This window comes from Aotus nancymaae, unplaced genomic scaffold (genome assembly GCF_030222135.1).
Source record: "Aotus nancymaae isolate 86718 unplaced genomic scaffold, 86718_ANA_hifiasm-v0.15.2.pri h1tg000036l, whole genome shotgun sequence".
Taxonomy (NCBI): domain Eukaryota; kingdom Metazoa; phylum Chordata; class Mammalia; order Primates; family Aotidae; genus Aotus; species Aotus nancymaae.
In genome coordinates, this window is record NW_026988450.1 from 49,559,450 (window position 1) to 49,578,510 (window position 19,061).

General features: G+C 44.3%; 1 non-coding gene across 1 annotated transcript; it reads left to right on the forward strand.

Annotated features, from left to right (window-relative positions):
* The first annotated feature begins 15,124 nt into the window (after positions 1-15,124).
* LOC135278147 (U6 spliceosomal RNA) lies at positions 15,125-15,229 on the forward strand. The gene has a single exon (XR_010345704.1). It is a non-coding gene; the product is annotated as a U6 spliceosomal RNA (small nuclear RNA).
* Positions 15,230-19,061: the final 3,832 nt, after the last annotated feature.

A 19,061-nucleotide genomic window follows, 5' to 3' on the forward strand; every position in this document is an offset into this window, starting at 1 on the left:
AACTTGAACTCAGACCCGGAACAAGTAAACTTAATAAACATTTATAGAACTCTCCACTTCAAATACACAAAACATACATTACCACCTCACACCTATTCCAAAGGTGACTATATAATTGGAAGTAAATCACTCCTCAGTAATCGCATAGCATTTCATAGGTTTAAATGAAATATTGGTTGGCTGTTTGTTTGTTATCTTCTTCCCTTATTCCTTCCTGACTACATCATTAAGTATAATTATCAGTATAAAAGAGGTTTTCAATACCCATTACTAAATTGCATTCTAGCCTGGGCAAGAAAGCAATACTCCCATTCTCTCTCCCTCTTTCTTTTCCTTCTCCCTCCTCCCCATTCTCTCTCTCTCTTTCTCTTCCTTTTTCCTCCTTCCTATTCTCTCTCTCTCTTTCAAAAAAAAAAAAAAAAAAAAAAAGAAGTCAGGTGTGAGCTTAGAACTCTTTAGACACTAGTCATAGAAACTCACTAGAAATATCCTTTTTTTTTTTTTTTTTTTTTTGTAAAGATGAAGTTTTGCCATGTTGCCCAGGCTGGTCTCAAACTCCTGGACTCAAGTAGTCTGCCCACCACGGCCTCCCAAAGTGCTGGGATCACAGGCTTGAGCCACTGCCCCCAGCAGAGATATCCAGAATAAAAAGGGGAATGTACTTAGCCCATGGGGGGGTTCTTTTAAGAACTGTAGTATATATATATATATATATATATATATATATATATATATATATATATATATATATAGTTGAGTCTTGAGAAGGGATGAATCTTGAAACTGGAAAGTTTCTGAAACTCTCTGTATCCCTTTTCTCTGTACACCTGCTAATCCGTTTCTCTTTTTCCCAAAATTACGTGGCAGACTCAGTCACTATCTAACACTCACCCTTCTCTATCCTCGTTTTCATGTTACCTGTAACATTTCCAGCATTAGAGAGTGATTCAGTCTGCTAGCACCCTGGTTTGAAGTTCCTGGAAAAGAGAATTTGATTTGTCCATGCATGGTCTAATCAGCAGAGAATGTGGCCAACCTACATGAATATGCCTGTGTGTGTGTATAGCAGTTCCATGAGAAAAAGAAAAGGTAGGGCCATGTGCCCTCACGGGCTTTATTAAGTCTGACCTGCTAGGACGTATTTGCGATAATAATAAAATATCATTAAAGAAGCAAAACAAAAAAGATTAAATTATATGTACAGCAGCCTTTTGAAATATGTATTAGTCTGATTTTATTTTTGGTTGCATATGTTAGAAACTAAACTCAATGTAACTCAAGCAAAAAGGAAATTGAACACATGCAAACTGGGAAATACAGATGTAATCTGACATCATGCATACATGGATCTGGGAACTCAGTATCTTCGGGGCTCTGCCTCTCTTACCACTTCTCATTTCTGCCTTCCTCTCCATGTTGACTTCATTTGCTTTTTCTATAGATGGCTGCTTGACTTCAAGTAGCTCCGGTTTACCAGCAGTTGCAGTCACTCATTCCGGGAACAGTGCTTCTTCATGTGGGGAAGGGGAGGGCAGGAGCGCCCCCTGAAGAGCATTTTGGGAATTTGTGGGAATGGTTTTGGTTGTCACAATGATGGTGAAAAGCTATTGCTTAAATTTTATGCTAGACATGCTGTGATGCATGGAACATTCATATACAAAGAATTATCCTGTGTCCCACACAAATTTCTAATGTCCAACTGGACATTTATGTAGGTGGAAAGCCTATTTGTCACTGAGCCTAGACTTAACCCCATTTTATATATAAAGTATTCTTGCTCAGTTTTAATATACATTGAATTGTCCATAAATACTACCTTGTGTAAAACAAGGGAAAGTTGTATTTTCTTTGTTCGAAATGTTGCCAAGGGCTGTTCATTATTTCACTGTTTCAGAAAACATATCGCCGATGGCAATGCCACTTATGAATATGTATTGGAGGAATCAGACAGCACATCTGCATGTGGCTTCATCTGTGGCTGTCACACTCACGGTGATTCTACACTTTTGAGCAAGCATCCGACACCTCATTGTGTCTTCTAGTGTGGGCATAACAATGCATTTACACATGATGCATTATTATTTTACTATATGCTATTTTGGAAATGATTTTTATTATAAGCTATTTTAATTTGTGTTGTACTACAGTTAAAACATCACGGTTTTTAATTTTTTTTTGTATAGATCGGGTCTTTTTTTTGTTGTTGCCCAGGTTGGCCTTAAACTCCTGGCTTCAAGCCATTCTCTCACCCTCAAAGTACTAGGATTACAGGTGTGAGCCACTGCGCCCTGCCTGATGTTTTAAATAACATGTACATTATGAATTAGCTTTCAGTATATCAAAAGGATAATAATATATTTGTTTATAAAAAGAAAGCATTAGATTTTAGAACCACTGTCTTCTTAGAGCAAGAGGGCTGTGTATTCCCTCCCAATGAGCATCACCTTGCCAACTTGCAAGGATGGCCCCAATGGTCTAGTGTGGATCATAGTCCACCCCGGAACCCAAGGGTCTTCTCTGTGACCAGGAAAGGAAGTGCTGCTGGCTAGCTTGGCTAGTGGGGCACCCTTGGGAAAGGGGTAAGGAGAGAGGCAGAACAGGCAGGACCCCAAGATACATAGGCCCTCAAGGCAACATGGAGTGGGGAGGGGCTCCCTAAAGGGAAAATGGGGTGCTGTTACCACATGAAGGCAGAAGGAAAGCTGGACAGGCTAAAGTGACAATTATGCACAAAAACCCAACACATACATGATTTAGAATCCTAAGAAATGGAAAAGTGTTGACAAAACATTCCCTACCACAGCCTGCAGGGCTTACAGAACAAACCCACAACGCACCAAATTGCTAAAGATGAAGAGAAATAGAAAATGATCATTAAAATGCAAGAAAACTGCAAGGGAAAGCCACGATCCCCTCTAATCAACATCATTGATGCAACAATAACAAAGCGTCCTGCCTAGGACTGGCAGGAATTCCAGCTATGCTGTGCACAGTGGGAGATGGCCATGCCGGAGTGGGGCTTGGCAGCCAAGCTCTGGCTGAATGTTGAATCAGTCGCCGGGAAACGCTAGCAGAGCACTAATTTTGGTAACCCCTGACTGCATATAAACAGTTGTACATAATAATGGCACTCCAGGGAATTGTATCCACTCACTTGGAAGAATCAAGCAAAGGATTTGTGTTGTTCTCATCAACTGGTGGCCCATCTGGACGTCCTCCTTGTGGGCTACACTCTATATTTTTTTACAAAAAAAAAAAAAAAAACCTTAAGAGAGCTCCATAAATATCACTTCTTTCAGTTGGGTTGTGCGCGGAGCTAGGGAGTAAACATTTGAGCTTAGAATATTGATATTCTAATTGGCTGATGGAGGGGCTATACAGGTTAATCATTATTTTTTTCTTTATTCAGTAAACATTAATACAGCATATTCCATAGCCTGGTACAGGACCAAGTGATAAAAAGACTTGAGACTCACAGCTAGTGTGAGACCATGTTCCACCAGCAGAAGTGCTGGGGGGCATCGTGGGCTCTTTCTGCGTTCACTCCACCCCATGCATTGCTGCCCTCTCCTTCTTGGGCCTTTCAAGCCAACTCCCACTTCAGGCCCTTGTATTTGGCTGTTTTCTCATCCGTAGATATTTTATGAGTCCACCCCTCTCTTCTGTCAGGTCTCTGCATAATTGCCACCTCCACAGAGGCCTCCTCTTCTCTAACCACCCCAGCTAAAAGAACTCCTCTCACTTCTCCTCCCAGCCCTTATTCTCTTATTCCCACCTGTTTTATCCCCTAACCTAGTTTGATTTTTCATCAAAATAGTCTCATTAATAAAGCTGGAGAAGAAAATATTATCAGTATCTTATGTTAAAATAATGGTTACTTCTTATTAAACATTTTCTATGTAGGCCAGGAGCGGTGGCTCATACGTGTAATCCCAGCACTTTGGGAGGCCGAGGCGGGCGGATCACCTGAGGTCAGGCATTCAAGACCAGCCTGGCCAACATGGTGAAAACCCATCTCTACTAAAAATACAAAACCAGGCAGGTGGTGCAAACCTGTAATCCCAGCTACTCGTGGGGCTGAAGCATGAAAATTGCTTGAACCTGGGAGGCAGAGGTTGCCAAGATGGCACCATTGTACTCCAGCCTAGGTGACAAGACCAAAACTTCGTCTCAAAATATATATGTGTGTGTGTGTGTGTGTGTGTGTGTGTGTATCTGAAATTGCTGTGTTTTAAGCACATTAACTTTTCTTTTTTCTTTTTTGTGACAGGGTCTCACTCTGTCACCCAGGTTGGAGTGCAGAGGCACAATCATAACTCACAGAAGCCTTGAACTCCTGAGCTCAAGAGATACTTTGGCCTCAGCTTCCCAAATAGCTGGGATTACAGGCACATGCTACCATACTCAGCTAATTAAGGGCATTAACATTTAACTCTCCCCTAATAACTTTATAAGTTGGTACTGGACTTGTTCTTATTATCTTTTTTGAAAAAAATAATAGGCTGGGTGTGGTGGCTCATGCCTGAAATCCCAGCACTTTGAGAGGCCAAGTTGGGAGGATTGCTTGAGGCCAGGAGCTTGAGACCAGCCTGGCCAATATAGTAAGACCCTGTCTCAATAAATAGGTAAATAATTTTTTAAAAATTGACAAACTTTACTTTTTAGATCAGTTTTAGGTTCACAACAAAATTGAATGTAAAGTGCAGAGAGTTTCCATCCGTATACACTGTGCTGCCCACCCACAGTCTCCCTGACCAGAGTGGTACTTTTGTTATAATTGATGAGTCTACACTGACACATTACTATCATCCAAAGTTCATTGTTTATATTAGAGCTCACTCTTAATGCTGTATATTCATCATCTTCTTTTTACAAATGAGGATGCCGGGCATAGTTGCTTATGTCCGTAATCCCAGCATTTTGGGACGCCGAGGTGGGTAAATCATGAGGTTAGGAGTTCAAGACCAGCCTGGCCAACATGGTGAAATGCTATCTCTACTAAAAATACAAAAAATTAGCTGGATGTGGTGGCAGGCACCTGTAATCCCAGGTACTCAGGAGGCTGAGGCAGGAGAATCGCTTGAACAAGGGAGGCAGAGGGTGGGTGTTGTGAGCCAAGATCATGCCACTGCACTCCAGCCTGGGGGACAGTGCGAGACTCCATCTCAAAAAAAGAAAAAAAAGAGGAAACTGAGGCAAAAGGGGCTAAGTAACTTGCCCAAGGTCACACACAGCCAGGGTTTGGACTCCAGCTAGGTTGGGTCCAGGCTCTGAACCACCAGGCTCCACAGCTGCTCTCCACATTGTCACTATTCTATTGACATCATTTGGCTGCCAACTACCTCCCCTCTAGAATATAATCTCCAACATGGCAGAGATTTGGCTGCTCCACTGCTGTACCTGCAGTGCCTTGGGGAGTGGCTGGCACAGAGTTAGTACTCAACATACCCTAGAGGAATGAATGGATAGTGGCAGGAGGCAGACAAATTCTAGGCAGACAGGGACAGGTCCCCAGTGAGACCCACCTTCAAGCTGAAGACAGATTGAATCCTAGCTACACGTCCCAGACAAATCCACAGACTGGATTGAGAACCTTTCTTCCTGTTTGGCATGCCTTCCTCTGATTGATCCCCACTCTTCACCTATTTTACACATACCTGCCCTTCCCTAATTGGTTTTTTAACTGTCATGCCCACCTTTGAGTGGCAGTTTTGTTTTAGCCTTTTTTGCATACTCACAAACCAATCAGCAAGGACTCTCTGATTCTGAGCCCATAAAAGCCCCAGACCTAGCCACACTGAGAGAGACCACCCGCAAGTCCCCTCTCCACTGAGAGCTGTTTTATCACTCAATAAAACTCTTCTCTGCCCTCCTCACCATCCAGTTGTCAACATAAATCTCATTCTTCTTGGATGCAGGACAAGAGTTTAAGACCCACCAAACATGGATATGAAGAAGTCTGTAACACTGTAACCCTCCTGGCCTCTGCTGGCAGAGGGCAGCTGCCTTACATGGCAGGAAGCAGTGGTGGGGCTGGGCCAGTCCTGGAGCCTAGGACCGGAGTGGAACAACGGGACTGACAGAGGTGTTAATATGCCCCTGTTTGTCGGGCCATAGATGGCAGGACTAAAAGAGCTATTAGCATGCTGTAACACCCCCTCTAGAGCTTTGGGGCCGTGGGCATCCTTGTTCAGGTGCCACTGCATACTGCATTCTCTTCTAGACATTGGAGTCCACTATGGAAGTCGCTTACAACACTCCTGGTCCAGTCGCAAGCTCTGCATGGAGCCCATTCCTGTGCTGGTGCTTGGAACAGCCAGCCAGACTCTACATTCACTTGCTCACACATTCCCTCCCACTGCAGGCTGAGTGTGGAGTTCCAGAGGCCATGGGATCCACCCAAGAGTGCAAGCCAGGTGCAGTCCAGCAGTCCAAGTGAGCAGGGGCATTGCCAGCTATAGAGGTCTCCAGCTGGCAAAGCAGTAATAAAAAATATCCTGCTTCATTTCAACATTGGCGAATATTCTGGCCCTGATCCCCGAGATACTCCAAGACCCTAAAGAGTTCTCTGAATCACCACATGATCAGGACTTGGGAAGCTGTGGTCTCACACTTAACAAGAGTACCACTTTCCACCAACAGATCTCAAGGTTGGCTGCACATCAGCATCACCTGGAAGCTGTTAAAATGCCAATGCCTTGACCTCACCATAGATCGATCAATTCAGGGTCTCTGGGTGGGACACCAGTCTCAGTGTTTACAGAGCTCCATTGATTCCACTGTGCAGCCAAGTTTGAGAACCATGCTCATAGTTGAATTCCATCAAGTGGTACAGCAACCTGGGTGGAGTTATAAAATATTGTCTCCTCAAATCTGGGGATAAAGTCAACAAAAGTTACAAAAGAATTAAGCAAAGAGTATTTGAGTAATTTTAATTTGGGGACTGTTAAACTCCAACCCACTACAACCTTCTGGGAGAGCAAGAAATCCTTCCCTGTAGACTCAACTTGCTCCTCCTTGTCATTAAAAAAAATCAAACTGAAAGAAAAACACACAAAACTCTGTTTACATCTCTGTATCTTCAGAATACAGAGATGTTCAGCATACAGAATAGTTGTGTCCTGGCCAAAACTATCCGATTGGTCGGAAATGTTAGCCTTGTCATTAGAAGGAACCCCCTAGTTTGCCTGGAATGTTTCCTTCCTGGGTATGTGACTTTATCCCTGGAAACTCTTAGACTTAGTCTTAGAGATAATAAAGATATATCCATTGTATCAATGTTTTTGTGTTACATTTAGAATTGGTCTACATAATATTTATCAATAGGCACCTACAGTGATGCAATGTTTGTGTTATTTAAGAGGACTTGGCATGTTAGGGTATGCAACATACTAGCCTTGTGAGTCCAGCATAAAATGTGTAATTCAGTATTCAGTTGTAGACTAACGTTTAAGTTGAAAAATAAAATGGTATTTATTCAAGTTTATTAACAATACTGTAATGTTGAGATAACTGGCAAATCACTGTTGTTACTCACTTAATTCATTAGCTTTTCTATGGTAGTTTAAGTATTTGGGAAAGCTTCTTAGCCCAGCATTTGAGAAGCTTAAAGTTGAATATGTTTAATGTGTAAACATAGCTTAAGACATTAGTATTTAAAGGACTTGAACTGTGTTGTAGAAGGGAGCAAGCATTTGCTTTGGAGACAGGCTGGATTCTCTCTCACACACATACTCCATAACTCATGCATTGACAAAGCCTGGTGGCTCTATCTTTAAATACATCCAGAATACCACTCCCTTTCACCTTCTCCTACACCCACCCTGTGTAACCACCATTCTCTCTCACCTGGATTAATAACATAAACTCCAACTCACACCTGTAATCCCAGCACTTTAGGAGGCCAAGGCGAGTGGATCACCTGAGGTCAGGAGTTCGAGACCAACCTAGCCAACATGGTGAAACCCCATCTGTACTAAAAATTCAAAAATTAACCAGGCATAGTGGTGGGCACCTGTAATCCCAGCTACTCGGGAGGCTGATGCAGGAGAATCATTTGAACCTGGGAGGAAGAGGTTGCAGTGAGCCAAGATTGCAACACTGCACTCCAGTCTGGGCAATAAGAGTGAAACTCTGTCTCAACAAAAAAAATGTGTAGGTAAGTGGCTGCCCTGCCTAGGCCTGGAGAGACTGGGGAGACGGGGTGAATGGAGAGTGACAGCTAATGGTCACAAGGCTTCTTTTTGGGGGTGGTTAAAATGTCCTAAAATTGATTATGGTGCTGTTGGCATAACTCTGTGGATATACTAAAAATCATTTAATTTTACACTTTAGATAGGTGAATTGTATGGTATGTGAATTGTATCTTAATAAAGTTGTTTACCGACAAAATAAAAAAGAAAAAATGTCTCTACCATAGCCCCAACCTCCAGCCTCAGGCCTATTGAATCAGGTTCTCCAAGCGACAGGCCCTGGGAATTGAGCACATGTCACAGTTCCCCAGAGGACCCTGATGCATTTGGGGAGCCTCCTCTAACCCGGGGAGTGACTCAGACTCAGTAACTAATCTTTATTTCTTTATTTTTTAATCAACCCTTGCCTGTTAGTCAGAAGAGAAGCATAAATTCATGAAGACCAGGAAGTTTCTCCATTGAGGTAATAATGGAGTTGTCATTTGTCTGTGTGCAGGAGTTGTTTTCGTTTTCTGGTGTCTAGCAATGCAATGGAAAATTCCACACATTATGAACTGGCATGCAATGCCCCCCTGTGGACTGTTGCAATAAGAAGTCCCAGTGCTGACATTGCTTTTAGATCTTTTAACCAAGTATCCTTCCTGCCTGCATCATTTTACCATCAGTTCAGTGGTCTTAGAATCCAGATAGAGAGCACATCTTAGGTCTCGGAAAGCACAAGAGGAGAGAACGCACTTTGAGAGGTGACATTCCCAGAACTGGTGAAAGTTCAGGAACAGATTTCTTGAAGGTAAGTGAGGTCTGGTCACGCTGTTTTCTTTCAGGTCGCCACTGTAAAAGGCTCCAGCTGCATCAGAGGGCTTTTCAGTTGGCGACGCAGCACAACATGCCGGTGTTAGCCCAGCATCCTTACCTGCTCCTGGCGGAGTGGAACCTTAGTGCCCTCTCTTCTCTTTTGTTCTCTGTTCCCTCACCAAATGGACCTTGGCTTCAGGTGCTTCCTAACCACTCAGACAGACCTGGGCTCCAAGGCTGACTTGATCAAGCACTGTGGCAAGTGCTTTTCGTGCGTTATCCTAATTAATTATCAAAACAATCCTATGAGAGAGGAGCCGGGTTGTTTTTTTTTTTCCTTTTTTTTTTTTGAGACGAAGTCTCGCTCTGTCCAACTCCAGGCTGGAGTGCAGTGGCACAATCTCAGCTCACTGCAACCTCCAACTCCCAAGTTCAAGCAATTGTCCTGCCTCAGCCTCCCAAGTAGCTGGGACTATAGGTGTGCGCCACCATGCCCAGCTAATTTTTGTATTTTTTAGTAGAGATGCGGTTTAGTATATCCACATCTCTACTAAAACCCCATCTCTACTAAAATTAGCCAGGATGGTCTCGATCTCTTAACTTCGTGATGCCCCTGCCTCGGCCTCCCAAAGTGCTGGGATTACAGGTTTGAGCCACTGTGCCTGGGTCTTTTTTTTAAGACAAGGTCTCACTCTGCCACCCATGCAGTAGGCAGCCTTGACCTCCTGGCTCAAGTGATCCTCCTTTTTCAGCCTCCTGAGTAGCTGAGAACACAGGTGCGTGCCATCATACCTGGCTAAATTGTTCTTAGGGACCTCGAATGAGGAAATTGGGCCACCAAGAGCTTAGGTCAATTGGGTGTGAGAATCACACGCCCCAGTGCATGGTGTGCAGCAGGGTTGCGTTATCATTTCCCTCGTTCTCCAAGTCCTATTCTGCTCTTTGCTGATCAATTTAACTGACCCTTGATAAGTGTTCATGTCTCCCAATGACTAATTAAAAAGCACAAATAAAGGCCAGGCAGGGTGGCTCATGCTTATAATCCTAGCATTTTGGGAGGCCGAGGTGGACAGATCACCTGAGGTCAGGAGTTCGAGACCATCTGCCCAACAAGGTGAAACCGCATCTCTACTAAACACACAAAAATTAGCTGGGCATGGTGGCACATGCCTGTAATCCCAGCTACTCGGGAGGCTGAGGCAGGAGAATCGCTTGAACCTGAGAGGCAGAGGTTGCAGTGAGCCGAGATCACGCCGCCGCACTCCAGCCTGGACAACAGAGCAAGACTCTGTCTCAAAGAGAAAAAAAAAAATACCAATGAAAGTATTAGCACTTTTAAATAGCATGTATGCATTTTAACAGGGGTCTTCCAGCAATCAAACATAAACCCCAAACTGAATCCCTAATACTGAGATTTCAAGAGCTATGTCTTTCATGGCCGTGAAACAGTACGATCTGGGATGGGGACTTTCCAGGGGGTCTGCAAAGTATCACCTGGGCACATAGTAACACTTACTTCAATTTGCCGAATGCCTCTCTGCTGGGCAGTTTATGTATTTATCTCTGTTAATTCTCCTGATTACCCACAAGGGCATGATTGTCCCCATTTTACAGCAGAGGAAACGAGGTAAGGCCAAGTGGCGGTGAGCAGCAGAGCCAACATTCACACCCAGGTCTTCTTGGCTCCGAAGCCTGTGCTCCCGAGCATGCTGTGTGGCGCCCCCCTGCAGCCTTTCAGGAGTGAGCTCCCTGAGAGGAGGTCTGGGCACTTTTTGTCTTTCTATTTATGTCTATGCCACACTCCCTAACAAACTATGCTATCAACCTCTCCAGGGGACTGAAGCGTATTCACTGTTTCCTGTAGCATCTGTGTTGCTCATAGGTGCACAATGCGTGTGTGTTGCATCACTGGATGACTGCTTAGACACGTGGCTCCTTGTTTGTTGCCACTCATGTACTCAGTATTCAAATGAAATATTGCAGCCATGCCACAAATGCTTGCCAGCAGGCTAGGAACACCTTTCCTATGGCAGATAGCAATGGGCATCTGTGCAGTCTAATTGTAGTAGGCCAAGTTAGCTACATCATATACAATTTTTAACTTACCTTTAAGCCAATTTTTTCCTAATGTCCTAACCTAATGTCTCTCCAGTCCTGGATCTCTAGGCTCAGGCCACTGCATTGACTTGCCTTAGCCAGAGATCTTTCTTTTGTGAGTGACAAAATCCCAACTCAAACAACTTGCATAAACTGGAGAGTTACTGGCTTTCACAACTGGGAATGACTTGGGAGGCTTGGAGAACTGCAGGAGGAGCTCCTGAGCCCAGGGGACCCGGGGATGGAATGAGGGCCCCTACCCGGCAGGGCCTTCTCTCCTCTCCACTTGCCAGGTTTTATTTTGCAGACAGCTGAGCACATGAGGCAGGAAAGAGAGTCATATGCAACCCAGAACCTGCCTCCTTGTATCTTATGATCCCAGAGGAAAGGAGAGCAACTCTCCTCCCACTTTGATTTGGGAAATTTGGGGGAAAGGCTCCAGTTGGCCTAATGTTGGATGCCCACCTCTTGGACCACTTCATTCGCTGCCAATCATTCAACAAATATGAGCAAAAATGGTACTAGGCCTAGCCTCACGGAGTTCATAATCACTGGGGAGACAAACATAGCTCAAGTAGCCAGCCAGTGTGAAACTGCACTGTGGCATGTGCTTTGCAAAGGAGGCAGATGGTACTTTGAGAGTGTACATGGAGGATTTGACCTTGGAAGGTGGGGAAAACTTCCCTAAGAAAATGATGTTTGCACTAAGACAAAAAGGATGAGTTACCTAGGCGGAGGGTTAGGGAAACAGCATGGGATGGAAGAACCGCTATGCACAAAGCAGCAAGTTAACACCAGAAACTGGGGCTGCAAGCATGGCTGGTAGCTAAACAGCAGAGAGCAGGACAAGGTGGGACAGGAGAGGCAGGAGGACAGTCCATGGGGCTTGTGGGCCACATGAAGGAATTTTGTCTTTATCCTAAGGCCGTAGGAAGCCAAGAACAAAATTGGGGGTGTAAGGTGACACAATCCTATTTGTCCTTTGAAAGAATGACTCCAGCTGCATGGAGGTGGCCCAGAGCGAACATGAGAACATCAGTTAGGAGGACACCCAGTTGTTCAGGAGTTAAATGATAACAGCTGGGACTTGAGTGATTGAGGAGATGGACGGGAAAGAGATCCAGGAGGCAAAATTGGCAGATGGGGGAGCTTGGATAGGGCAGGTAAGGGAGAGGTTGTTGTCCAGGATAACCTGCAGCTTTCTAGCTTACTCAGCAATGTCCAAAGGGATGCGGGACTAAGTTTGGCCTGGCTGGGTCCCATTCTCGCCCCTATGGACAGGATCAGGCACTGCGGCTCATCAAACGGGAAACCCGGCTGAAGAGATCCCAGCTGTAGCTACCACAGCCACTGCCGGGATAACACAGAGTGGCCGGTCTCTGGCCGCCCTGGGATACTAGCAGTATGTGCTACATCGATATTTGCCATTAAACATCAGTTTGCCTATGCCGTAGGGCAAGACACCGAGGGTCACAGTCCGGCTGCTTCAGGAGCCCCCGGGGGAAGTTTCCTGCTGCCAAGTTCACTGTCGTAAGCACTCACCGGTAGGGGCACTGTTACTCTTCTCAGCCACTTCCCTGGCCCCTGAGGTGGCCAACCAGGTGGCATCTTGGCCCCAGCTTGAATCGGAGGCTAAAAGGGCAGAGGGATTAGTTCCAAGGGTTTCAGCCAGCCTTGGAAGTGGCAGGAGGAGCTACTGTCATTCTGCACAGGAACTAGTTTTGCATGAAGACCCACAAAGACACACACTTAGGCATTCTTTGGCATTCTTAAAATCTTTCCCCATCATGACATGGAGATGATGATCTAAGAAGAAAAGATGGTCTTTGTTTATCTTAGGAATTTCTGTCAGTGGTACCTAGAGGCCACTGGCAAATATCTTTGAATTATAAACCAAAATGATAAGCCAGGGAGGAAGTTAGAATAATAAGAACTGGTCTTTCAAGGTGCCCTAAGGTACTCAGCCAAACCGGCTGTATTAATGACAAAGTAAAAGAAGCCAAATTGCCCAGGATGTTTGTCTAAGAAAATGATAGTGCCACTTTTCACGTATCCAGTGACGGATGCAGACTTGCGAGGGTTTGCTGAGTTCTTGTAAAGGGGCAGGGGGGCTGCAGGCTTTGTCATGGAGAGGACGTGTACAAAGTCAGATGCTCTATCTGGCAGGTCGACTTCTATCCTTGCTTGGTTTTTTCCCCCAAAAAATACTGTTTAAGGGCTGGGCGCAGTGGCCTGTAATTGCAGCACTTTGGGAGGCCGAGGTGGGAGGATCATGAGGTCAGGAGTTCGAGACCAGCCTGGCCAACATGATGAAACCCCGTCTCTACTAAAGATACAAAAATTAGCCGGGCGTGGTGGCGGATGCCTGTAATCTCAGCTACTTGGGAGGCTGAGACAGGAGAATCACTTGAACTTGGGAGGCAGAGGTTGCAGTGAGCTGAGATCACGCCACTGCACTCCAGCCTGGGTGACAGAGCGAGATTCTGTCTCATAAAAAGAAAAAAAAATCTGTTGGAAATAGTTTAAGCAGTCAAAAAAAAAGCAAACTCAGGGAAAGAAAATACACTGTCTACACAATAACAAATCAGGAAAGCCCTGGGTATCTGCCACAGAGGTAGAATGGCAAATAAAGCTGGCTGCAATCCTCTCCAAACTGGTGGAAATACTGGGGTTTTTTACTTAATACTTTAGTACTAAGTAAACGGATGGCATTTCCAAGTTGGTGGTTTCTGTACTTCCTGTGGAACAGGTCTCTGGGCCCGAGCCCACCCTCAGCGTTGGCAGCCGCCTCCAGGGCAGTGCTATCTTTGCTATGGTATCTCTACTTAGTAATAAGAACTAATGTGTATGGGAGCTCGCTGTGGGCCAGGTGCTCCAAGAGCTCTGCATAATTGTTATTTCCATCAAATCTTCACAACAACCTGTGAGGTAGCTCTATACTCGTCCCCCTTTTTTTTTTTTTTTTTTTTAGTAGACATGGGATCTCCTTATGTTGCCCAGGCTGGCCTCAAACTCCTGAGCTCAAGCTATCACCCCCTCTTGGTCTCCCAAAGCACTGGGATTACAGGCATGAGCCACTGCACCCATCCTCATCCCCATTTTAACACAGGTACACTGAGCCCTAGCAAAGAGCTATAACTTACTGAAAGCCCCACAGCTGCTAAGTGGTGGCACTGGGATTTGAACCTGGGCAGTCTGTTTCCAGAGTCTGCTGGCTGAGCTACTGTGCAAAACAGTGCCTTCCAAACATTCTTTTCTACCTTATTGCTTCTTGAATTTTGGCCCTGGGTCCAGTTTGGGGCCAGGCAGAAGATAGGAATAGTTGGCACGATGGTAACAGGGTCTATGTGAAAGCAGGGGTTTGCGGCTGGGTGCAGTGGCTCACTTCTGTAATCGCAGCATTTTTGGAGGCTGAGGTGGGAGGATTACTTGAGACCAGAAGTTCAAGACTAGTCTGGGCAACACAGCAAGATGTCGTCTTTAAAAAATAAAAAAAGGAACCAGATGTAGTGGCGTGTACCTATAGTCTCAGCTACTTGGGAGACTGAGGTGGGAGGCTCTCTTGACCCTAGGAGTCTAAATGAGTCTAAATGTGCAGTAAGCCATGGTTGCACCACTGCACTCATGGAAAGAAGAAAAGAGAGAAAGAGAGAAAGAGGACGGGTACAGTGGCTCACGCCTGTAATCCCAGCACTTTGGGAGGCTGAGGCAGGGTGATCACATGAGGTCAGGAGTTAGAGACAAGCCTGGCCAACATGGTGAAACCCTGTCTCTACTAAAAATACAAAAATTAGCTGGGCATGGTGGTGGGTGCCTGTAGTCCCAACTTCTTGGGATGCATAGTTCCAGCTTCTTGAGGCACGAGAATTGCTTGAATCCAGGAGGTAGAAGTTGCAGTGAGCCAAGATCACACCACCACACTCCAGCCCAGGTGACACAGCAAGACTCTGTCTCAAGAAAAGGCAAGAAAGAAAAAAGGAAAGAAAGAAAGAGAAAGAGAGAGAAAGAGAAAGAGAGAGAAAGAAAGAAAAAGAGAAAGAATGCTCGCTTTGGCAGCATATGTACTACAACTAGAATGTTACAAAAATTAGCATGGCTTCTGTGCAAGGATGAAACATAAATTCCAAAGCATTCCATATATTTTTTTAAAAAAAAGAAAGAACAAATGAGAAAGAGAGCAAGAGAAAAAGAGGGGGTTGAGGTAGGGGTTTTACATTTGTCCTTCAACTATGGACTGACCATAGTGACTTTCCTGATGTCCACATAAGAGTGACTGGTTGTTGTGCCTAGTGTCAGCTGCTGCAACCAACAATTTCCCAGTACTGAGAGTACACACAGGCTGCTACCAAATAAGACCAGAGAGGCAGAGACTTATAACCTACCCAATAGCTAGCATCTCTTTTTTACCTTAGAACATTAAGGCAGAAAGCGGTGGCTCACACCTGTAAATCCCAGCACTTTGGGAGGCCAAGGAGGGCGGATCACCTGAGGTCAAGAGTTCGAGACCAACCTGACCAACATGGTGAAACCTCATCTCTATTAAAAACACAAAATTAGCCGGGTGTGGTGGCGAATACCTTGTAATCCCAGCTACTTGGGAAGCTGAGGCAGGAGAATTGCTTGAATCCAGGAGGCAGAAGTTGCAGTGAGCCGAGATCATGCCACTGCACTCCAGCCTGGGCAAAAAGAGCAAAACTCTCTCTCAAAAAAAAAAAAAAAGAAAGAAAGAAACAGAACATTAATTTTACTTAGCTGGGCAATGGGCCCAACTACAAGACTAGATTTCCCTGCCTCCCTTACGTGCAGGCATGTGACTAAGTTATAAACACTGAGACATTAGCAGAAGTGTTTGGAGAGACTTCAGGGATTAAAGGGACCTGACTCAATAGGGGGAGGTGAATTCTTTTGTCCCCTTCTCCTTCCTGATGCCTGAAATGCAACATGATGGCTGACACTCAGAGAGCTAGCTTGGACAGTAGAGTCTACTCTGTAGGTGAGCAGTGCTTCCAAAGCTTTAATGTGCCTGTGAATCCCCTAGGGATCTTGTTAACACTGCAGACTGATTCAGTAGGTGCTGGATATGTTTCTGACATTTCCTAGCTCTGTTCATAAAGGGAGCGTAGGTGCAGTGGCTGCCCTAATATATAGGAGCACACCTGACATCCAGAGCTTGGCTTCCAAATGCCATATTGCACTAAAAGAAACCAGGGCTTGTTGGAAAAATGGCTAATCACGGGGCCGGAGCAGGGAAAGTATAAGAAAAGACTGGCACATCTTGTGCCATAAAGCCAGGAAGTACTCAAAAATAATGGGGACATGTCAAAAGGTCACAGAAGCCAACTTGAAGGCGCTGCCACTAGTCATATCAGGGACAATCTGAGCACTAAAATTAATAATGACAGTCATTGTTTCCTGCCAATGAAAAAAGAAAAAAAAATTTTAAATAATGATAGTGACAGATTATAACTCATTGAGTAAAATAGGAAACCATGAACTCATACAGACATAAATAAATCAATGAACAAATGAAATGTTTGATGGGCAATCAGACATTTACATAGTTTCAAAATACCTCCCTACAACATAGTAATTATAAAGAGAAAAATTGCAACTTTTTGCTATAATATCTTTTTTTTTTTGAGATAGAGTGCCACTCTGTTGCTCAGGCTAGAGTGCAGTGGCGCAATCTTAGCTCACTGCAACCTCCATCTCTTGGGTTCAAGCAATTCTCTGCCTCAGCCTCCCGAGTAGCTGGAATTACAGGCACCCGCCACCACGCCCAGCTAATTTTTTTTGCATTTTTAGTAGAGACGAGGTTTCACCTTGTTGGCCAGCTGGTCTTGAACTCCTGACCTCATGATCCACCCGCCTTGGCCTCCCAAAGTGCTGGGATTACAGGCGTGCATCACTGTGCCTGGCCAAGAGAATATCTTTGATTAAGATAACAACTTAATCAAATGCTCAAAATGAATGCCATTGGTAATGGGATAAAATAGAATCACGGGCCACCTGACATAATGTAATGAGAAGAATGCAATGTCAATTCTGTGATATTTCCACCAGAAATGTAGCATTTCAATCTAATAATAAGGAGGTATCAGACAAACCCAGATTGAAAGATATTTTATAGAATAACTGGTCTATAATGTTCAAAAGTGTCAAGCTTGTGAAAATCAAGGACAGACTGAAGAACTGGTCCAACCTGAATGAGCAATTCTTACATTTTAGGCACGGCACTGAAATGTAATTCCCAATTTTGACCTGGATCCTTTTGCTATGGAGGACATTATTGAAGCAATCAAGGAAATTGAGTGAGGCGTGAGGATTTGATGGTGGTGATGGTTTGCATGGCAGTATCATGGTTATGGAGGAGAACGGCCTTGCTTCTAGGAAATAAATACGTGTTTGGGTATGATGCCTCAGGTTAGCAACCCTCAAATGGTTTAGAAAACAATTTTTTGTACTGTGTTTCCACCTTCTCTGTAGGCTTTGTCATTGTTTCAAATTAAAAAATTAAATTCCGGGCCAGGCGCGGTAGCTCACGCCTATAATCCCAGCACTTTGGGAGGCCGAGGCGGGTGGATCACGAGGTCAAGAGATTGAGACCATCCTGGTCAACACAGTGAAACCCCGTCTCTACTAAAAATACAAAAAATTAGCTGGGCACAGTGGTGCGTGCCTGTAATCTCAGCTACTCAGGAGGCTGAGGCAGGAGAATTGCCTGAACCCAGGAGGCGGAGGTTGCGGTGAGCCAAGATCACGCCATTGCACTCCAGCCTGGGTAACAAGAGCGAAACTCAGACTCAAAAAAAAAAAAAAAAAAAAATTAAATTCCGTTTATAAATAAAGCTCAGCACCAAAGTGAGACATTTTGATTCTGCTACTCTGTGTAGGGGATTTGGAGGCTTGGACGTGGATGATTGCTCTGATTTGTTTAAAAATGTAAAATCATTCTTTAAGATGCAGTGGACTTAAGTTTCACTTCAGACCTAACTCCCCATCTCACCCCCCAACAAATCTCAATGATGAAAGACTTTTACTTTCTGCTGAATTCTGAGTTAGTTTTTAAGAGGAGCGGTTATTTTTCAAATAAGAACAAGGACAAAACAGCGAAAACACCTTTAAAAAATACGCTGTAACTGGGTTAGCCTCTAAGGTTGTGCTGTTCATGCCTCATCTCCAAACAATTAAAAATATTATTTTAAATTGTTAGAATTTAAAACATTAATATACTTAATAAATAATATATTATAGTATAATTAAGTATAACATATATAGTATAAGTATAATCAAATATACTTCAAATATTAATATTAAATATAATACAACTGGGGGTGGTGGCTCATGCCTGTAATCCCAGCACTTTGGGAGGACAGGGCAGGTGGATCACTGGAGGCCAGGAGTTTGAGACCAGCCTGGCCAACAAGGTGAAACCCTATCTCTACTAAAAATACAAAAATTAGCTGGGTGCGATGGTGGGTACCTGCAATCCCAGGTACTTGGGAGGCTGAGGCAGAATTGCTTGAACCCAGGAGGTGGAGGTTGCAGTGAGCCGAGATTGTGCCACGCACTCTAGCCTGGGTGACAGAGCAAGACTCCGTCTCATGGGGAAAAAAAAAAGTGGGCTGGGTTCAATAGTTCATGCTTATAATCCTGGCACTTTGGGAGGTTGAGGCAGGAGAATCGCTTGAGCCTCAAAGTTCAAGACCAGTCTGGACAACATAGTGAGCCCTCATCTCTACAAAACATAAAAATAAATCTCAGAGTACTGGGATTACAGGTGTGAGCCATCGGACCTAGCCCACTACTATTTATACAAGAGGTATTTGACCAATACAATTAGATGAAGCAAAGGCATAAAAATTAGGAGCAAAGAGAAAGTGAAACTATCTTTATTTGCACATGACATGATAGCATACCTGAGACCCTAGAAAAAAAATGATAAAATAAACTCAATTTTTAAAAAATCAATGTAGC